This window comes from Bos javanicus, chromosome Y (genome assembly GCF_032452875.1).
Source record: "Bos javanicus breed banteng chromosome Y, ARS-OSU_banteng_1.0, whole genome shotgun sequence".
In the NCBI taxonomy this organism is placed as follows: Eukaryota; Metazoa; Chordata; class Mammalia; order Artiodactyla; family Bovidae; genus Bos; species Bos javanicus.
The window spans coordinates 5,008,083-5,030,272 of NC_083898.1; the positions used below are offsets into that span (position 1 = coordinate 5,008,083).

Here is a 22,190-nt window from a genome sequence, read left to right on the forward strand (position 1 = left end):
AAAGAAGCAGAAGTAATCTACAATAACAGAACTGAGAAGAGGGGTTGCATGGGGAAAGACAGTGTGGGGAAGTATACCAAATAAATTATCTAGGATAATGGGGAAAAAAAATTTTTTTTCAGTGAGCATTAGATATATAATCTAGGTGAAATTGCAGAAATATTTCTGAAATGGACATTCCAAACAGGGTCTTGCCAAGTGGCTCTATGTATTTATAAATTTACTAGATAATGTCATATTGTCCTTCAGAAAGTTGCGTCACACTATGTGCTCACAACACTGCTGAAACACTCCTTTTCCAATTTGTCATCGTCCATTTGGAGGAAAAATTTGGTATATTTCAACTTTGTCATTGAACTTTGGCAGTTTTCATGGTGAGAAATCATAATCCATTATTGTTTTCGTTTGCATTTATTTTATTACCAGGTAGGTATGACATTTCTTCCTGATTTTTGGTAATTTTCCTTTTTTCGGGGGAGGGTAATTTGTATGTTTTTTTTTTTTAATTATTCTTGTTTTTTTCACAATTCTCTTCTATTGGGTTTTTCATCTTTTCTTATTTTAACTTCGGACTCTGCATAAATGAGGTAAATGAGTCATTTGTCAGCTGTCTTCCAAATATTTCTCAATTGTCATTTTATAATTCTGTGTTTATTTTCTATTCAGTCATGCAGGAGTTTTACTACAAAAAAAGTTATGTAAATTTTCCCTTTTAAGCTTCTGGACAAAGAACATGTAAAATAAGAAATTTTAAAGGTGGCCCAAAACTCTAGGAAGCTAGAGGGTGTGGTTAAAAGAATCGGGAGAGGTCAACGCTCTCTGACTTGGTCCCCATACTCCCCTAGAGGTGTCAGGATGAGGCTTTGTGAGGTCAAGGCTCACCAGGGCCTCCATTAGCTGTGCAAGTGGCTTGCTGACCTCATAAAGTGTAAGGGTGTGGCCACCTGGGGAAGGGTATATATAGGGGTACTCAGGGGCTCTGAAGTCGACCACTGCAAGTCTTCAAAATTACTAAGGTGACTGGGAAGGCTCTAGAGCACTGGAGTTTCAGTTTTAGCATCATTCTTGGAACAGCTGACTCTAGATACCCAGGAGGAAAAGATGAAGATCTCCCATCAACTGAGGTCCAAAGGATGTGTCAAGGTGAGCTGAACCCACCTAAGCTCCTCTTGTCTTTCTCTGACTTATTTAGTATGATCATCTCTAGGTCCATCCATGTTGGAAAAAATAGCATTATTTCGTTCTTTCTTATGGATAATATTCCATTGTATGCATAATATATCTGTCTTTATCCACTCACATATTTAAGTGCCTTAAGGTCGTTTGCATGTCTTTGCTACTGTACATTGTGCTACTATAAGCACTGTTGTGCATATCACTTTTCTGATGGGAGTTTTCGTCTTAATGGATATATGCCCAGAAGTGTTATTGTTGGATCATATAGTAACTGTATTTTTAGAGTATAAAAAAACTCTATACCAAGGAAGGAGATAATGGGCAGGTAGTTCAAAAGGAAGGAATATATGTATACATATGGCTGATTCATGTTGAGGTTTGAAAGAAAGCAACAAAACTCTGAAAAGCAATTACCCTTAAGGAAAAATAATAATAATTATTATAAAAGACCTGCTTACTGTTTTCAATAGTGGCTGCATCAGTTTCTTGATTTTCATGTATAGTAGTGGTAGTGAAAGTCACTCAGTCATGTCCGACTCTTTGCGACCACATGGATTATACGGCCCATGGCCAGAATACTGGAGTAGGTAGCCTTTTCCTTCTCCAGGGGATCTTCCCACCCAGGGGTCGAAACCATGTCTCCTGCTTTGTAGGTGGATTCTTTACCAGCTGAGCCACAAGGGAAGCCTGATTTTTCATGTATGCTGCTGCTGCTGCTAAGCTGCTTCATTGTGTCCTACTCTGTGAGACCCCAAGACGGCAGCCCACCAGGCTCCCCCATCCCTGGGATTCTCCAGGCAAGAACGCTGGAGTGGGTTCCCATTTCCTCTCCAATACATGAAAGTAGAAAGTGAAAAGGAAGTCGCTCAGTCCTGTCTGACTCTTCACGACTCCATGCCCTGCAGCCTACCAGGCTCCTCCGTCCATGGGATTTTCCAGGCAAGAGTACCGGAGTGTGGTGCCATTATAGGATGTTGTTCATCTCCCTGCAGTACATGGTTGAGTTACATGTTTTTTTTCAAAATCTGTTTTGTTTTGTTTTAATACATACTCTTAGGAATGGAGCTGCCAGGTCATATGCTCAGTCTCTCGTATTCTTGAAAAGACAAATTCCAGCAATCAGAATCCAACAACACATTAAAAAGATCATACATCATGACCAAGTGGGCTTTATCCCAGGGATGCAAGGATTCTTCAATATGCTCAAATCAATCAATGTAATACACCACATTAACAAATTGAAAAATAAAAAACATATGATTATCTCAAAAGATGCAGAGAAAGCCTTTGACAAAATTCAACACTCATTTATGATAAAAACTCTCCAGAAAGCAGGAATACAAGGAACATACCTCAACATAGTAAAAGCTATATAAGACAAACCCTTCAGGAAACATTATCCTCAATGGTGAAAAAGTGAAAGCATTTCCTCTAAAGTCAGGAACAAGAAAAGGGGGCCCACTTTCACCATTAATAATCAACAGAGTTTTGGAAGTTTTGGCCACAGCAATCAGAGGAGAAAAAGAAATAAAAGGAATCCAAATGGAAAAGAAGAGGTAAAACTCTCACTATTTGCAGATGACATGATCCTCTACATAGAAAACTCTAAAGACTCCACCAGAAAATTACTAGAACTAATCAATGATTACAGTAAAGTTGCAGGATATAAAATCAACACACAGAAATCCCTTGCATTCCTATACAGTAATAATGAGAAAACAGAAAGAGAAATTAAGGAAACAATTCCATTTACCATTGCAACGGAAAGAATAAAATACTTAGGAATGTATCTACCTAAAGAAACTAAAGACCTATATATAGAAAACTATAAAACATTGGTGAAGGAAATCAAAGAGGACACTAATAGATGGGGGAATATACCATGTTCATGGATTGGAAGAATCAATATAGTGAAAATGACTATACTACCCAAAGCAATTTATAGATTCAATGCAATCCCTATCAAGCTACCAACCGTATTCTGCACAGAGCTAGAACAAATAATTTCACAATTTGTATGGAAATGCAAAAAAAACCTCGAATAGCCAAAGCTACCTTGAGAAAGAGAATGGAACTGGAGGAATCAACCTACCTGACTTCAGTCTCTTTTACAAAGCCACACTCATCAAGACAGTATGGTACTGGCACAAAGACAGATTTATAGATCAATGGAACAAAATAGAAAGCCCAGAGATAATTCCACACACATATGGACACCTTATCTTTGACAAAGGAGGCAAGAATATACAATGGATTAAGGAGAATCTCTTTAACAAGTGTTGCTGGGAAAAATGGTCAACCACTTGTAAAACAATGAAACTAGAACACTTTCTAACACCATACACAAAAATAAACTCAAAATGGATTAAAGATCTAAATGTAACACCAGAAACTATAAAAATCCAAGAGGAGAACATAGGCAAAACACTCTCCGACATACATCACAGCAGGATCCTCTATGACCCACCTCCCTGAATATTGGAATTAAAAGCAAGAATAAACAAATGTGACCTAATTAAATTCTAAAGCTTCTGCACAACAAAGGAAACTATAAGCAAGGTGAAAAGACAGCCTTCAGAATGGGAGAAAATAATAGCAAATGAAGCAACTGACAAACAACTAATCTCAAAAATATACAAGCAATTCCTACAGCTCAATTCCAGAAAAATAAATGACCCAATCAAAAAATGGGTCAAAGAACTAAATAGACATTTCTCCAAAGAAGACATACAGATGGCTAACAAACACATGAAAAGATACTCAACATCACTCATTACCAGAGAAATGCAAATCAAAACCACTCTGAGGTACCATTTCACACCAGTCAGAATGGCTGCGATCCAAACACCTACAAGAAATAAATGCTGGAGAGGGTGTGGAGAAAAGGGAACCCTCTTATACTGTTGGTGGGAATGCAAACTAGTACAGCCACTATGGAGAACAGTGTGGAGATTCCTTAAAAAACTGGAAATAGAACTGTCTTATGATCCAGCAATCCCACTGCTCACCATACACACTGAGGAAACCAGAAGGGAAAGAGGGACGTGTACCTCAATGTTCATAGCAGCAGTGTTTATAATAGCCAGGACATGGAAACAACCTAGATGTCCATCAGCAGATGAATGGATAAAGAAAGCTGTGGTACATATACACAATGGAGTATTACTGAGCCATTAAAAATAATACATTTGAATCAGTTCTAATGAGGTGAATGAAACTGGAGCCTATTATACAGAGTGAAGTAAGTCAGAAAGAAAAATACCACTACAGTTTACTAATGCATATATAAGGAATTTAGAAAGATGTTAACAGTAACACTGTAAAGGAGACAGCAAAAGAGACACAGATGTATAGAACAGTCTTCTGGACTCTGTGGGAGAGGGAGAGGGTGGGAAGATTTGGGAGACTGGCATTGAAACATGTAAAATATCATGTATGAAACGAGTTACCAGTCCAGGTTCGATGCACAATACTGGATGCTTGGAACTAGTGCACTGGGACGACCCAGAGGAGTGGTATGGGGAGGCAGGAGGGAGGAGGGTTCAGGATGGGGAACACATATATATCTGTGGCAAATTCATTTCAATATTTGGCAAAACCAATACAATATTGTAAAATTGAAAAATAAAATTAAATTAAAAAAAAATAAAGGGCACTTAGTAGTGACATTTATAATGACTCCTACCAAATATATCTCACTAGTACCATAAAGATTCCCCTTTAACAATGTTTCTCTACCATGTCTTCTCTGTATAGTATTTGGTACTTTTTCACTACTCAGAGGTGATAACTCATTAGCATAGTTGGATTATCTATGTAATACACTGGGCTTCTCAGGTGGCACTGTTGTTAAGAATCTTTCAGCAAAGGCAGGAGTCAAAGGAGATGTGATTTGGGAAAATGCCCTGGAGGAGGAAATGGTGACTCAGTCCAGAATTCTTGCCTGGAAAATTCCAAGGACAGAGGAACTTGTTGGGCTATGGTCTCCGGGATCACAAAAAGGTGAAGCTAAAAGAGTTCTTAGTAATTCACTATAATGAGTGTATTTCATGTGCTTTTAAATAAATACTGAGAACTGTATTTACCTGTTGGTATTTTCTTCCAGATATGGTGTGCTATTTGACATTTTTCATCTACACAAAAGAGTTAGCAATTTTGGTTTTTTGTTTTCATTTCTGTATTTATGTATTTATTTATTTTATTCGTATTATTTTTTACTTTACACTATTGTAGTGGTTCACCATACATCAACATGCATCCGCCACAGGTGTACACATTTCCCCCATCCTGAACCCACTCCTACCTCCTTAGCCATACCATCCTTCTGGGTCATGTCAGTGCATCAGCCCCAAGCTTCTCTTATCCTGCATGGAACCTGGACTGGCGATTCATTTCTAATATGATATTATACATGTTTTAATGCCATTCTCGCAAGTTATCCCCCACTCCCTCTCCCACAGGGTCCAAAAGATTGTTCCATACATCTGTGTCTCTTTACCTATCTCGCATACAGGGTTTTCATTACCATCTTTCTAAATTCCATATATATGTGTTAGTATACTGTATTGGTGTTTTTCTTTCTGGCTTACTTCATTCTGCATAATAGGCTCCACTTTCATTCACCTCATTAGAACTGCTTCAGATGTATTCTTTTTAATGGCTGAGTAATACTCCATTGTGTATATATGCCACAGCTTTCTTATCCATTCATCTGCTGGTGGACATTTATGTTGCTTCCATGTCCTGGGTATGAGAAACTGTCCTGCGATGAACATTGGAGTACACGTGTCTCTTTCCCTTCTGGTCTCCTCAGTGTGTATGCCCAGCAGCGGGATTGCTAGGCCCTATGGCAGTCCTATTTCTAGTTTTTTTGTTTTTTTTTTTTTTTTTTAAGGAATCTCCACAGTGTTCTCCATAGTGGCCATACAAATCTACATTCCCACCAACAGTGTAAAAGGGTTCCCTTTTCTCCACATCCTCTCAAGCATTTACTGCTTGTAGACGTTTGGATCGCAGCCATTCTGACTGGTGTGAAGTGGTACCTCATTGTGGTTTTGATTTGCATTTATCTGATAATGAGTGATGCTGAGCATCTTTTCATGTGTTTCATAGCCATCTGTATGTCTTCTTTGGAGAAACGTCTATTTAGTTCTTTGGCCCATTTTTTGATTGGGTCATTTATTGTTTGGAATTGAGCTGTAGGAGTTGCTTGTATATTTTTGAGTTTAGTTTGTCAGTTGCTTCATTTGCTATTATTTTTTTTCCCATTCTGAAGGCTGTGTTTTCACCTGGCTTATAGTTCTTTTGTCGTACAGAAGCTTTTAAGTTTAATTAGGTCCCATTTGTTTATTTTTGCTTTTATTTCCGATATTCTGGGGGGTGGGTCATGGAGGATCCTGCTGTGATGTATGTCAGAGAGTATTTTGTCTATGTTCTCCTCTAAAGACAGATATATTTAAAGCTCGGAAGCCTTTGGAATATTAAGTGATTCTGTTTTGTTTTTTTTTTCCAAGCAGTTTGAGCTGTATTTAAATGTTGATATTTTCTTCTTAAGAGTGTCCTGTATTTCTTTTTCACTTATTAATTTTTTTTTTTTTGATGAGTGACTACTGTCATGTTCAAGGGTAGGTGTCATATCAAGTCCAGCAATAGGACCTTGTGTATATCAGATGTCCATCAGTGATAGTTTTAAGGCTGCTGTTACAGAGAAAACTCTATGCTGCAAGGCTTTATTATTTGCTCCTTTTTAGGATGGCCTGTGATGTCTGAGAGTTTTTGTCAGGCCTGGGAGTGCATTAGAGCAGAATGAGCCAAAGGATGCCATGAAACCTGATGTATCCTCACTTTTGGATCTTTGAAGTAAGTGCTCATATTCTCTTTAAGTTGAAGACAAGGATGAGTTGGTTTTACATGTACAGATTCTTGTTCTGAAACACTGAGATGACATTATGTATTCAGTGGTGCTTGCTTTTCCCTACATATTATTAGAAATTGTTTTGTCTACCACTCTTGCTGCAATAGGTTTATACGGATTTTGTATTTAATATGTATCTGTGGGAAGAAATTAATACCAAGTTCCAGATTTATCCCTTCCATCCACCAAGGTCCTTGGCTACCATAAGTTTCTTGCCAGTTTGGATGTCCACATCACATTTGTGTGGGCACACACTGCAGTGGATTTCTGTATCCCACCACTCCAATGTATCCCATGATATTTCTTGAAGTGTTCCTTCATTTAGCGTGATGATCTCTGGATTTCTCTCTATCGGTGAAGAGGGCCTACTTTCAAATTTCAGTCCTGATTAAAGCTTCATTCCAGACCTATATCACACTTCTTTATCTATTCCTCTATCCAAGTACACTATCTTACCTTTCATTGCTTTGATGTTCTGAATGATGCAGCAGGATCTAGTTTGGGGTGTGTGGTGTTTGAAATCTGTTCATGTCTGAAATGCTGCAGGAGAGGATCTGATTTACCATGCTGTCATGACCTCTTTATTTATTTATTTTTCTTTCATGGGAGTGCACCTTTCTAGTCATGTCCATAGTGGCTCTTACCAGGTCCATTAAAGCATTACCTTAAAGCGTCCACTGTACTACTCCTACTCTGCCATTGATGCCATGTCCAGGATTTGACAGTGGCCCTTTTCCATGCTCAGGCGGAGGTGATAATGTCCTCAGAGTTTAGATGTCTGTATCTCTTAGAATTCACCCTATGTGTCATGTGCTTTTTTAAAGAAACACGGAATTATGTTTAGCTGTTCATATCCTCTTCCTGTTAGCTTCTCCCAAGTTTACTTTACTTATTTTCCCCTCTGTGAACCCTGAAAATTTGTTAAGGGTGGATATCAGTTAGAGCTCAGCACCCTTGTGAATATTGTGGCCATCAGCAAGAATTTTAAGGTTGCTGTTAGAGAAAATGTCCACAAGGTGACAGCATTTCTTCATTCCCTCCTCTTTTACCCATGGTAACAGCAGCCTCTGTGTTATTCCCAAGTCTGGTTGTAAATGAGAGTAAAATGAGACACAGGTAGTCACCAAAAGTTTTGGTTGTTTACTCTTTGATTTTTTTTTTTTAAGCGAAACTATATATTTTTTAAGACTATTAACACCGTTGTAGTTGTTGCATAGAAACAATTCCACCTTCCTTTCCATAGACACTTGGAGGAATTTAGCTCTGGTTATTGTCAGAGGTATCTTTTGGAATCTATTGAGTACATATCTCTTGATACAGGAGGTCCATGTGGATTATGAATTGCATAGGTATTTGTGGGTATAAGTCTATTCCAGCCTTGACCTGTTGGCCTCTCACCCACCAAAACCCTTTGCCAACTGTAATTTTCTTACCAGGAGTGTAAGTCCATTTCACTTTTCCTTGGGTACTCATCCCATCAATATGTTTTTTAATCCCTTCTGGAAGGCATATGTTGTAATATCTCTTTAATCTGCCTTTCTTTACTTACTGTGATTCGCTCTAGGTTTCTGCATATTCCTCCAAATGGCTTTTTTTTTTTTTTTTTGCATTTTCATAATGTCAGACTCATATTTATTGTGTCTCTATGTCCCATATGTTTCTCTTTTAATTTGCAGCCAGCGATTCTCTTTCCTTTCATCTCTTGGGCATTGTGACTGCTGCTCCAGGGTATGTTTGTAGAGGTGGGGGTTTTGTGTGTGTTTTTCACGATCTGTTGATTGCTCAAATACTCTGGAAGTGGAGCTGACATATGACATCATCTACATCATTTTGTGATTCCTAGGTACTTTGGCAGCCATGCTTATAATGTCTCTGAGCACTTACCTTACCTCCCACCAATGGCATACAGGGTTCCCCTTTACTAACATTGCTCTACTCTTTCTTGTCTGTAGACTTTTGGATAATGGCCTTTTTGGTTTCCCATTAGTGATATTGCCTTGCAGTTTAAGTTTTCAATTCACTGATAATAGAGCAAATGAGGCACATTTCCAGAGGCTTTTTTCTAAGCATTGACTAAGTATTTACCTGTAGATGTTTCCTTCCTGACATGTGTTTTGCGCCCGTTTTTGTTGTTGTTGTTGTTTGTTTGTTTGTTTGTTGGCATGCCATACCTGGCCATTTTCTAAGGGTCAATTCAGCTCGGTTGTTCAGTCATGTCCAACTCTTTGTGACCCCATGAATAGCAGTATGCCAGGCCTCCCTGTCCATCACCAACTCCCGGAGTTTACTCAGACAGGTTCATCGAGTCAGTAATGCCATCCAGCAATCTCATCCTCTGTCATCCCCTTTTCCTCTTGCCCCCAATCCCTCCCAGCATCAGAGTCTTTTCCAATGAGTCAACTCTGGATGAGGTGGCCAAAGTACTGGAGTTTCAGCTTCAGCATCATTCCTTCCAAAGAATTCCCAGGACTCATCTCCTACAGAATGGACTTGTTGGATCTATTTCCAAGGGACTCTCAAGAGTCTTCTCCAACACCACAGATCAAAAGCATCAATTCTTCAGTGGTCAGCCTTCTTCACAGTCCCACTCTCACATCCATACAGGACCACAGGAAAAACCATAGCCTTGACTAGATGGACCTTTCTTGGCAAAGTAATGTCTCTGCTTTTGAATATGCTATCTAGGTTGGACATAACTTTCCTTCCAAGGAGTAAGTGTCTTTTAATTTCATGGCTGCAGTCACCATCTGCAGTGCTTTTGCATCCCCCCAAAATAAATCTGACACTGCTTCCACTGTTTCCCCATCTATTTGCCATGAAGTATGGGACCGGATGGCATGATCTTCATTTTCTGAATGTTGAGCTTTAAGTCAACTTTTTCTCTCTCCACTTTCACTTGCATCAAGAGGCTTTCTAGCTCCTCTTCACTTTCTGCCATAAGGGTGGTATCATCTGCATATCTGAGGTTATTGATAATTCTCCCTGCAATCTTGATTCCAGCTTTTGCTTATTCAACTCCAGAGTTTCTCATGATATCACACTGCATAGAAGTTAAATAAGCAGGGTGACAAAATGCAGCCTTGACTTACTCTTTTGCTATTTGGAACCAGTCTGTTGTTCCATGATGAGTTCTAACTGTTGCTTCCTGACCTGCATACAGATTTCTCAAGAGGCAGGTCAGGTGGTCTGGTATTCCCATCTCTTTCAGAATTTTCCACAGTTTATTGTGATCCACACAGTCAAAGGCTTTGGCATATCAATCAAGTAGAAATAAATGTATTTTTCTGGAACTCCTGTTTTTTTCATGATCTAGCGGATGTTGCCAACTAGATCTCTGGGTCCTCTGCCTTTTCTAAAACCAGCTTGAACATCAGGAAGTTCACGGTTCACATATTACTGAACCCTGACTTGGAGAATTTTGAGCATTACTTTACTAGTGTGTGAGATGAGTGTAATTGTGCAGTTGTTTGAGCATTCTTTAGCATTGCCTTTCTTTGAAATTGGAATGAAAATTGACCTTTTTCAGTCCTTTGGCCACTGCTGAGTTTTCCAAACTTGCTGGCATATTGAGTGCAGCACTTTCACAGCATCATCTTTCAGGATTTGAAATAGCTCAAATGGAATTCTATCACCTCCATTAGCTGTTCTCATAGTGATGCTTTCTACGGCCCACTTCATTTCACATTCCAGGATATCTGGCTCTTGGTCAGTGATCACACCACCCTAATTATCTGGGTCATGAAGATCTGTTTTTGTACAGTTCTTCTGTGTATTCTTGCCACCTCAATTCTTGTTTATTCAGTGATATTCTAGCAAGTCTCTTCTTTGTCCTGGATTAAGTTTTCTGTTTCTCTGGATGGTTCCCATCAGCAAACAGAATGACTATAATCTTACCTCTCATTAAAAATCTGTCCTTTGGTGACACATCGCCTATGCTTTTTTTATTTCATATTTGCTTATGCTAGACTTCTGTGGAGTTGTTTGTAGAATCTGTTATCTCCAGGTCTCTCATTTTCCTTTAAATTCACTCTTGTCAAAGTCAACAGTGAATTCCAAATGTTTAACTCAGTGGTCAATTTTTAGTTGTTATTTTATTTAATTTATTGACAGCCTTTATCAGAGCAGTGCATTTCCTCCTCCCTGGAAAAAAATGTTTCATTTGCGTTACAGAATGCTTCTCTTTCCTGCTTCTTTTCTACCTACAGTTCTCCCACATGCAATGTGTGACCTCTGTGTCTGGCTTTATTCAGATGTCACATTTTCTTTTAAAATATTTATTTATTTAGCTATGTGGCATGTGGGATCTTAGTTCCCTGCCCAGGAATGGAAACTGTGCATAGTCTTAAACACTTAAACATTTCCAGGGAAGTCCCCTAGTTTGTGTATTTTCAAGATTCATCCACTTCTTGGCTGTATAGCAATGCATTTTAATGGCTGTATATGATACATCAATATGGTATATGGCTTACATGAACTCCATTGAGAACAATTACCACGATTTTTTATCCATTCATCAATTAATAGATAATATTTGGATGGTGTATTCTTTGTGGCTCTTGTGAGTAATGCTGTTGGGAACACTGTTTTTGAATGGACTTAATAGTTTCAGGGATTTTTTTTTTATATATATACAAAAGAGTGAGATTTCTGGATCATATGGCTACTATATATTTAATTTTTGAGGTACTGACAAACCAAAGTGGTTGTACCATTTTACAGCAATATATTTTCAACAATATATTTCAGCAGCATATTTTCAACATTTTTCAACAATATATGAAGATTCGTTTTCTCCACATCCTCTGCAGCACTTGTTATTTTTCCTGGTTTTGATTATAGCCAAGCTAATGTGTGTGAAGTAGCATTTCAATGAAACTGATTTACATTTTGCTAAGGGCTTCCCTGGTGGCTCAGAAGGTGAAGTGTCTGCCTGCAATGCAGGAGACCTGGGTTTGATTCCTGGGCCAGGAAGATCCCCTGGAGAAGGAAATGACAATCCACCCCAGCACTCTTGCCTGGAAATCCCATGGATGGAGGAGCCTGATAGGCGACAGTCCATGGGTTCGCAAAGAGTCGGACAGGCCTGAGCGACTTAATTTCTTTCACTTTCAATCATGTTAAGCAGTATTTTTGGTGAAATGTCTATTCAAATTCTTTTCCTGGTTGTTAAAAGTTTTAATTGTTGTAAAAAAAAATCTAACTTAAATTTTCACCATTTTAACCATTTTTACATGCTAAGTATTTCACATACTTTCATCAGCCTTTTTGGAGAAAGAAATGGCAACCCACTCCAGTATTCTTGCCTGGAGAACCCCATGGACAAAGGAGCCTGATGGGCTACAGTCCATGTGAAAGCAAAGACTTATACATGACTGAGCAACTAATACACACACACACACACACACACACACACACACACACACAGTTACAGTGTTGTTTTATTGTTGTTGTCATAGTTTTCGCTATGCTATGCAGCTTGAATGACAGTTTCCTGGTTGAGAACCCTACCCAGGCCCCTGATAGGAAAGCGTGGAGTCCTAACCTCTGAACTATCATAGAATTCCTTATCATATTGTTAAGAAACATATCTTTACACCTTTTCATCTTGCAAAATTGAAACTATACCCATCACCTGTCCCATTTAACAACAACTCCTCTTTTCTTCCCTGTTTCCCTAGATCCTGGATTCCATCATTCTACTTTGTTCCTTTCTATTGCTTGACTATGTTAGATATTTCATATAAGTGGAAACTTACAGTATTTGTCTTTTTTTATGACTGGCTTAATTCCTTTGGCTGGATGTTTTATTTTTAAAGTGAATTTATTTTTTATTTATTTTTTAACAACAATAATGTATTGGTTTTGCCATGTATCAAAATGAATCCACCACAGGTATACATATGTTCCCAATCCTGAACTCTCCTCCCTCCTCCTTCCCCATACCATCCCTCTGGGTTGTCCCAGTGCACCAGCCCCATGTATCCAGTATCATGCATCAAACCTGGACTGGCAACTCGTTTCATATATGATATTATACATGTTTCAATGCCATTCTCCCAAATCATTCCACCCTCTTCCCCTCCCACAGAGTCCAAAAGACTGTTCTATACATCTTTGTCTCTTTTGCTGTCTCGTATACAGGGTTATGGTTACATCTTTTGAAATCCCATATATATGTGTTAGTATACTGTATTGGTGCTTTTACCTTCTGGCTTACTTCACTCTGTATAATAGGCTCCAGTTGCATCCACCTCATTAGAACTGGTGCAAATGTATTCTTTTTAATGGCTGAGTAATACTCCATTGGGTATATATACCACAGCTTTCTTATCCATTCATCTGCTGATGGACATCTAGGTTGCTTCCATGGCCTGGCTATTAGAAATACTGTTGCAATGAGCATTCGGGTACATGCCTCTTTCAATTTTGTTTTCCTCAGTGTGTATGCCCAACAGTGCGATTGCTGGGTCATATGGCAGTTCTGTTTCGAGTTTTTTAAGGAATCTCCACACTGTTCTCCATAGTCGCTGTACTAGTTTGCATTCCCAGCAACAGTGTAAGAGGGTTCCCTTTTCTCCACACCCTCTTCAGCATTTATTGCTTGTAGACTTGGATGACAGCCATTCTGACTGGAGTGAAAATGTCCCTTATAGTGGTTTTGATTTGCATTTCTCTGATAATGAGTGATGTTGAGTATCTTTTCATGTGTTTGTTAGCCATTTGTATGTCTTCTTTGGAGAAATGTCTATTTAGTTATTTGGCCCATTTTTTGATTGGGTCATTTATTTTTCTGGAATTGAGCTGTAGGAGTTGCTTGTATATTTTTGAGATTAGTTGTTTGTCAGTTTCTTCATGTGCTATTATTTTCTCCCATTCTGAAGGCTGTCTTTTCACCTTGCTTATAGTTTACTTTGTTGTGCTGAAGCTTTTAAGTTTAATTAGGTCCCATTTGTTTATTTTTGCTTTGACTTCCAATATTCTGGGATATGGGTCATAGAGGATCCTGCTGTGATATATGTCAGTGAGTGTTTGGCCTATGTTCTCCTATAGGTGATGTCTTAAAGGATCATGCAAGTTGTAGCATGTGGCAAAATTTCCTTTATATGGCTAAATAATATTCCATTGTATGTATATATCACATTTGATGGATGTTTAGATGCTTCCAACTCTTAGATGTTGTGATTAGTGCTGCTTTGAGCATGGCTGTGCAAATATCTCAAGACCCCATGTTAACTCCTTTTGAATTTATATCCAGAAGTGGAATTGCTGAATCATGTGGTAGTTCTATTTTTAATTTACTGAGGAGCCTTTATACTGGTTTCTGTAGCAGTTGCACCATTTTAAAATCTACCCATAACACACAAGGATCCACTTTCTGTACGTGCTTGCCAAGAGTTGTCCTTTCCTTTCTTTCCTTTTACCTTTCCTTTCCTTCATATGTAAATACGCACACATGCACACACAATATTTTCCATATCCTTTTCCATTATTATTTATCACAAACTATGAATATATTTCCTTGTGCTATACAGTAGGATCTTGTTTATCTGTTCTATATATTAACATTATAGTTTGCATCTGCTCATCACCAGCTCCCAATCTATGCCTCCCCCACCCTTCCCCTCTTGGTAATCACATAGTCTACTCTCTATGTCTCTCAGTCTGTTTCTGTTTCACAGATAAGTTCGTTTGTACCATATTTTGGAGTCCACATGTAAGTGGTACCATATGATATTTGTCTTTCTCTTTCTGACATCCTAAGTATTCTTTTTAATGCTAGTGTACAGTCAAGTGTTTACTTAATTTCTTTTTCAAAATGTTTGTTGCTATTGTATAGAAATCTGCTTGATTTTTAAAATATTTATCTTGTATTCTGCAAGCTTTTTATTACTTCTAATACTTGTGGTTTCTTCAGGATTTTCTATATATAAAAGTATGTTATCTCCAATATACTTTGACTTTTTCCTTTCCATTCTGAAGGCTTTTTTTTTTTTTAAACAACCAAAACAATAATTCCTTTTTCTTACCTGATTGCTCTGGTTATAGAACTGCCAGTATAATATTGAGCCAAAGTGTGGGATAGACTTCCTCGTGTTGTTCCCAATCTTAGGGGGAAAGCTCTCAGTTTTTCATTATTAAGTATGATGTTAGCTGTGGGTCTTTTACAGGTACCCTTTGATTGAGAAAGTACTCTTCTGTTCTTAGTTATTAAGTGTTTTTAACCCCTATTATGGATAGGTGCTAGACTCAGGGAAATGCTTTTTCTGCAGGCAAATATGTTTTTTGTTCTTTATTGCATTAAAATGGCATAATGTCAATTGAATTTCATATAATGAACCAACTTTGCATACCTGCATAAATCCCACGTGGTCATGGCATATAACCTTTTTTATATGTTGTTAGGGTTTTTTTGCCAGTGTTTTGTTGAGGACTCTTGCATCTGTATTCATATGGGACATTGGTTGTGTGTCTGTGTGTGATGTCTCTGTCTGATCTTGGTATTAGAGAAATACTGACCTCATTTTGCCTGCTTATCAGGAAGAGACATGTGGAGTGAAGGATAAAGCATTGTTGGATTTAAGTTTAGTCAGGATTAGAGGGAGAAATTTAGGATGTATCAGTGTGGATTCGGGGTGAGATTATCAAGAGAGTTCATTCTCAATTTCCTAGGCCTGTGTTAAGTGCTTGACATCGAATTATGCTGTTTGCTAACTATGTAGAGATACTATATACTTTGAATTTGTGCCCTATTTTCTGTATTAATATTTATGAAATTAGTATTTGTGAATCAGTTGTAATGTGCATTTAAGATAAGGGTTTTTTTTTTTTTTTCAGTTTTCCTACAAAACAAGATGCCATTGAATAGCTGATGCTTTAAAAAAAGGAGTTGTTAACCTTAAGTCTAGGAAATAAGCTTGTTTGTCTTTAAGATACAGAAACGCATTTAAAAATTATACATTTGCTGAAAAAGATGCAGCTGGTGTGTGGTTAACTTAGAATTCCAGGTTAATCTTCTTTGACTCCAAAGTCCATATTTCTAAACACTGTAAAATAGTGCTTTTGTAAAAAAAATTGTCCTTTACATGTGATTTGACCTAATGAACAGTGGTGGGTTTTCTTTCTTTCTTTCTTTAAATAGAAAATATTAAAATCAACATGGGACAAAGCTACGATTCTCGAGTCATGTAGACTTGTAGTCATAGGTTTTTCAGCTGTCATTTAGTCTCTTTGATGCTAAATGTCTTTATCTGTAAGATAAGGGTGTTTATAACTACCTTAGAGTTTTGGAGACAAACAAATAGCACATTTTTCTGTACTTAAATAATATGTAGTATATTTATACTTAGGTGGCAGTTTATTTCAAGGAAGCACTGGGAGTTGTGGCCACATCCTCCAAGAATAAAAAAAAAAAGTACTTAAAATATGGAACGACCATGTATGTTATGTGAAAAAGAACAAGAGCCAGAACCACAGAAAAGCAAGGGAGAAGCCAAATAAGTAGATGATGAACACGCTGAACTGATCTTTTTGGAGTGGAACATGTAAATGAAGATGCTGATGTGATCTTTGTGGGGATGACCTCAAATCCAAAACCAGTCATTTCAAACATACTGAACAGAGTTACCCCAGATTCTTGTTCAAGGAGAAAAAAGTATGGTCACTTCAGGAAAGATAATGCTCAGAAATTACAGCCTGTTAATCATGTGACTCCTGCATCAGAAGCAAAGACTGTCTTGCCACTTTCTGTCTCTGAATCAAGATCAACAGATAATCCTATTATTATTGAGCCTTTGTCCAAAGCAGATTCTAAAAATATTTCACCACAAATAGTGCCTAATAGCTTTTCAGAGTTATGTTCTCCTTTGATTACCTTCACAAGTTCATTGCAGCATCCAGTAGAAACAGCAGTTATGCAGGAGCTATGGATAAAAGTCCTCATGTATCAAAGTGACTTTCCACTTCTGAAACAAATAGCACAAATCCCAAAAAGCCTAAACTCAGTGATGGAATTATAGGAGAACATTCTTTAGCTTTGTCCCCTCCAGATATTTTTCAAACAGTGACTACTCAGCAAAGCACACCAGACAGTGTTCATACCTCATTAAGCCATGTTCAGAATGGAGAATCTTATCCAACACATTTTCTAAAGGACAATGTCCATTGCAAACCTATAAGCCCTTTAGGGTAAAATGGACTGACAAAAATTGACTTTCCAAGTGTAGCAAGTCAAAACAAGATTGTTGATCCCACAGAAGGCAATCTGAATGTGTTACTTCGTGACTTCTACTATGGACAGCATATAGGAGATGGGCAGCCAGAACCGAAAACTCACACAGCCTTTAAATGCCTCAGCTGCTTGAAAATTCTAAAAAATGTCAAGTTTATGAATCACATGAAGCACCATATGGAGCTTGAGAGGCAGAGAGGTGACAGCTGGAAATACCACACCACCTGCCAGCACTGCAACTGCCAGTTTCCTACTCCCTTCCAGCTGCAGTGTCACATTGAAAGTGTCCATACTTCCCAGGAGCCCTGCACAGTCTGTAAAATCTGTGAATTGTCCTTTGAGACAGATCAGGTTCTCTAACAGCACATGAAAGATAATCATAAGCCTGGTGAAATGCCCTATGTATGCCAGGTTTGCAGTTACAGATCATCATTCTTTGCAGATGTGGATGCGCATTTCAGAACTTACCATGGTAACATTAAGAGTTTACTTTGCCCCTTTTGTCTCCAAATGTTTAAAACTGCAACACCATACATATGTCATTATAGACAGCACTGGGAAAAGTTTTCACCAGTGTTCCAAATGTAGGCTACAGTTTTTAACTTTTAAAGAGAAAAGACAGCACAAGACCCAGTGTCATCAAATGTTTAAGAAGCCTAAGCATCTAGAAGGATTACCTCCTGAAACAAGAGTTTTTTTTCAGGTATCACTGGAACCCCTTCAACAGGATTGGTGGAAGTAGCATCCATTACTGTGAACACATCTGATTCTGAACCATCATCTCCCAAATCTAAAAGTAGGAGGCAAAAAAAAAAAAAAAACCATTAATTCTACTTTCATTAAGTCTGAAGCAAGTATTTCAGTCAAAGTTAAAAACCCCATTAAAAACAAAAAATTCAAATTTTAGAATTATTCAATAATATCAAATATAGGGCAACCAATGTGTAATTTATGTGTTTTTGTTTTAAATACATGAAGTACAGCTTTGTTTAAATATTGAGATGTTATTTAAAAATATAGTACCTGTTTTTCATATAAGTGTTTTAACATGTAAAAAGTGTGTGTGTGTGTGTGAGAGAGAGAGAGAAAGAGAGAGGTGGAGAAAGGAAAAGTAACAACGTATTTTGGTATTTCATGTTATTTGCAAGTTCGAAAGCTCTGCTGCTGCTGCTACTGCTGCTGCTAAGTTGCTTCAGTCATGTTCGACTCTGTGCGACCCCATAGACAGCAGCCCACCAGGATACCCTGTCCCTGGGATTCTCCAGGCAAGAACACTGGAGTGGGTTGCCATTTCCTTCTCGAATGTATGAAAATGAAAAGTGAATGTGAAGTCACTCCGTCGTGCCCGACTCTTAGCAACCCCATGGACTTCAGCCCACCAGGCTCCTCCATCTGTAGGATTTTTCCCACAAGAGTACTGGAGTGGGGTGCCACTGCCTTCTCCACTATACATATAATCTGTAGAGTGTTTAGCAATGAAATTTTCAACTCTTTTCATGCCTTGAAGATCTCAGTATTAACTATATAGCCAGATTGGAATGGCTTTGTTATGGTATGGTCCTGTGTGCTGCTGAACTCTGTGAAGTGCCTCTGTTGTGCTGTTCTAAGATAAAATGGTTCCGAAAGCCTGATGTGGAGAAGTTGATGGAGAAACTATGATGTGAGTTTGGACCAGACACGGGATTTAGTTAGTGGAGAGCTGTGGCTTCTTGTCCCAGTTGAGGAAGAGGCATGCATGCACTCCAGGCATGGAGCCAAGGCAGAAGGAACACTGTCTCAGAGTGTCTTAACCTAGCCCAGGGACATGTCAAGGAAGCCAACCATTAAAATGCCTGTTAGGTGAGAGGCACCTGCAAGGATCAAGCAGGACCTGTGTATCATTGACTGCAGTTGGAGAAGCAGAGACAGTTAATAGAATGAGGCCTGGTGCCAGTGGACCTCCTGTTGAGTGATCAAAAGGGGAATTTGATTCATTCCATCTCCTTTCCCATTTGGCTGGCCTTTAGTCAAAGTGAAGTAGCCCTATCGGTCTCCATCACAGTAGTAAAGCAACTTAAGATTCCCAAAGAAAAAAGCCTTGACATCCAGTTTGATTTGTACTGGACCCATAGTTTTAACTGAAAAGGATCAAACACAGGGAACCTTTTCAGTTTATGAATTGAGCTAAATTTAGTTCTCTTTCCCTTAAGCTACAAAGGAGTTGTCCGAGAAGAGTAAATGTAGTGGATACAAAGGGTCCAGGGTGATTAAACCCTCTATAGAACTTTTCCTTACCTTTTCCAGTTACATGTGTCTTACCCTAGTTTAACACGTGATAATTTCAGTTTTGTATCTTATCTTGCCTTGGGCACGAATGTATTAAAGTTAACAGCTAATTCTTTGTGTAATTTCCCATTTTATCAAACTAATACTGGGTTTCCATCTTACTTGACACAGTCTGATGTGCAGGAATTTTCTCATTTATTTCAGTAATTATCAGGTCATAGAGTTATCATCCTTCCTCTACTCTACCCAACTACCTAGTCTGTGATTATACTTGTGGAAACCTTTTTTCGTGTGATCTCCAAGGGCTCTTTCACAGACCTGTGGTGTACCCTCTAAGTATTGGTTCCTGAACATCAGCACACTTGGCTTCCTCTGTGGGTTCCTGGAGTTGAGTCTCCTCCTGGAGTTGAATGCCATACCTTCTCCACTTCTGGCACAGATATCTAGAATCTCTGTGCACCATTCAAGGAACCTGGAATCTTGGCTGCAGACCTATGTCAAGAGAAATCTCTCCATTTCCTCTTCCTTTCTCCTCCTCTTTGTCTCTCCCCACTCTTTCTGCCCCCCCCCCCCACAATTCATTTAAATCCTCTAAGCTTTCACAAAATGCTAGAAAGTGATAATCACCAAGGGGTTACCATCCCTCTCAGAACAAAAGAGGAAGGACTACAGATAACTAAGCTGTAGTGAGTCTCTTGTCTCCATTTTAGGTAATTTCCTGAGTGTAAATTCAAACACAAGTAAATTGTATTTATTTACTCAATGCTTGATTGATTGGTTTACACTTTTAATATTTTACTAGGCCTTTCCAGTTAGTTCGCTTGGGCCAAAGCACTTTGCTAAGTGTCAGCTTAAACTGCTTTTAGTTGTATAACGAGTGTGTGTGTGTGTGTGTGTGTGTGTGTGTGTGTGTGTGTGTGTTTGTCTTCTGGTCTCAGGTGAAAACTCTATATATAAATGTGCAGACTATTGCATTCTTATCTCCTTTATTCTATTTCTATAGTAAAAATATGAAATGATTTATTTATATGTTTTTATTGTTGCTTAGGATTATCAATACTGTTACTGTTGTTTGCTCTGTAATATGCTCCTAAAGAGTACAACTTGTATTTATTGCCAAATGAAAAGTTTCCAGTGATATGGTCCCTGACTACTTCCTCTCTTCCATTCTCTGTCATTCTACTCTACTATTTTCCCCACTGCTGCCCTGTTTTTGACAACACTGGCCTTGCTTTCCCTAAGCAAATTCAATTTCTTCCCAATCCAAAGACTTTGCAAATGCTCTTCTTCTGGGAATGCTCTTCCCAGAAGAAGAGCATTGCTACATCCCTTGTTTGAGCTTCCCCAATGCTGTTCAAATCACACAATGAAATCCTCCTCACACCCCTCCTTTTCCTTCTCCTCCTTAAAGACACTTTAAGTCTCTATACTCGTCTTTCCTGTCCAGCCTAAAGTTCCTAGATTTTCACACACACACACACACACACACAAAACCTGAAAAGAGATAATAACATCAGGGCTTTGCTTCATAAAATTAACTTGAGTAAGTTTCTGTGCCTGCAGAACAAAGATAGTTAATACTGAGGTGAGTTCTTTCAGGAGCTTCCTCTATTTTCCTATTGATATCTCTATATTTTTTTCAGGCAATGGCACTTTGTTTTTTTTTACAAATGTATTGAATATCTGTCAAGATGACTATTTTGTTATTGCCTTTGGTGAATTTCCTTGTCTACTTTGCTTGTTCTTTCAGGTAAAATTTATTGTTTTATTAATGTTGCCAAAACATTGTCAGTAAAATTACTATTTATAAAAATAAAATGTTTTTTAAAAAATTATTTCTGCTGTCCATCTTTTTACAAATAACATAGCATTTTTTTTGTTTGTTTCTTTTTTTAAATAATCTTATTGTGTTGTCCAGAAATTCTAAACAGTGATGTGTAAATGGGTTTTCTGGTTCTTAGTACCATCAAAGGCAATGAGGATATGGCTTAATAAATTTCTGTTTCTGTTTTTAGATTTTAAAGAGAATTGTTTCATTGGATATTTACAACATCTGTTGAGACATTTACTTTTCTTTCTTTCTCCCTTACTTTCCTTTTCTTCCTTTCTTCCCATGACTGTCTTCCTCTTTCTTTCCTTCCCTTTCTTTTCCCAGGTTTTGGTTTGACTTGACCTTTCCTGAAACAAAAGTAATTCCACTCAGGGTTGAATATTACCATCTCAAAATCCCATTCCATGTGTCATTCATTTCTAGTATTGGAATTAACCTCCTCTTCTGTTATTAGATTGGCTACAGTAGTATCAATGTTTCTGATTTTTTTTTTTTTCGAAGAAGCAGGTTTTGTTTTATTATCCCAACAAGTTTTATTTTTGTTGTTTTTTATTTTTGTTTCAATTCATATATACCTTCTACTTTCTTTAGGATTTTTTCTTTATAATCATACATTTTAAAAGCTTTCTTTACAAATTTTATGGAAATATATTTGATTTACAATGTTGTGTTTCAGATGTATATCAGAGTGATTTAGTTATGCATATACATGTCTATTTTTTAGGTTATTTTTCATTATAGGTTATTACATGAAACTATTTCTTTTCTTTCTTTTT

At 37.9% G+C, this 22,190-nt stretch overlaps 1 long non-coding RNA gene and 1 pseudogene across 1 annotated transcript in view; both read left to right on the forward strand.

Moving 5' to 3' along the window:
• The window catches only part of LOC133243887 (uncharacterized), a 40,954-nt gene that overhangs the window by 13,112 nt on the left and 5,652 nt on the right, over positions 1-22,190 (forward strand). The window lies entirely within an intron of this gene.
• LOC133243886 (zinc finger protein 280B-like) lies at positions 555-21,418 on the forward strand (annotated as a pseudogene).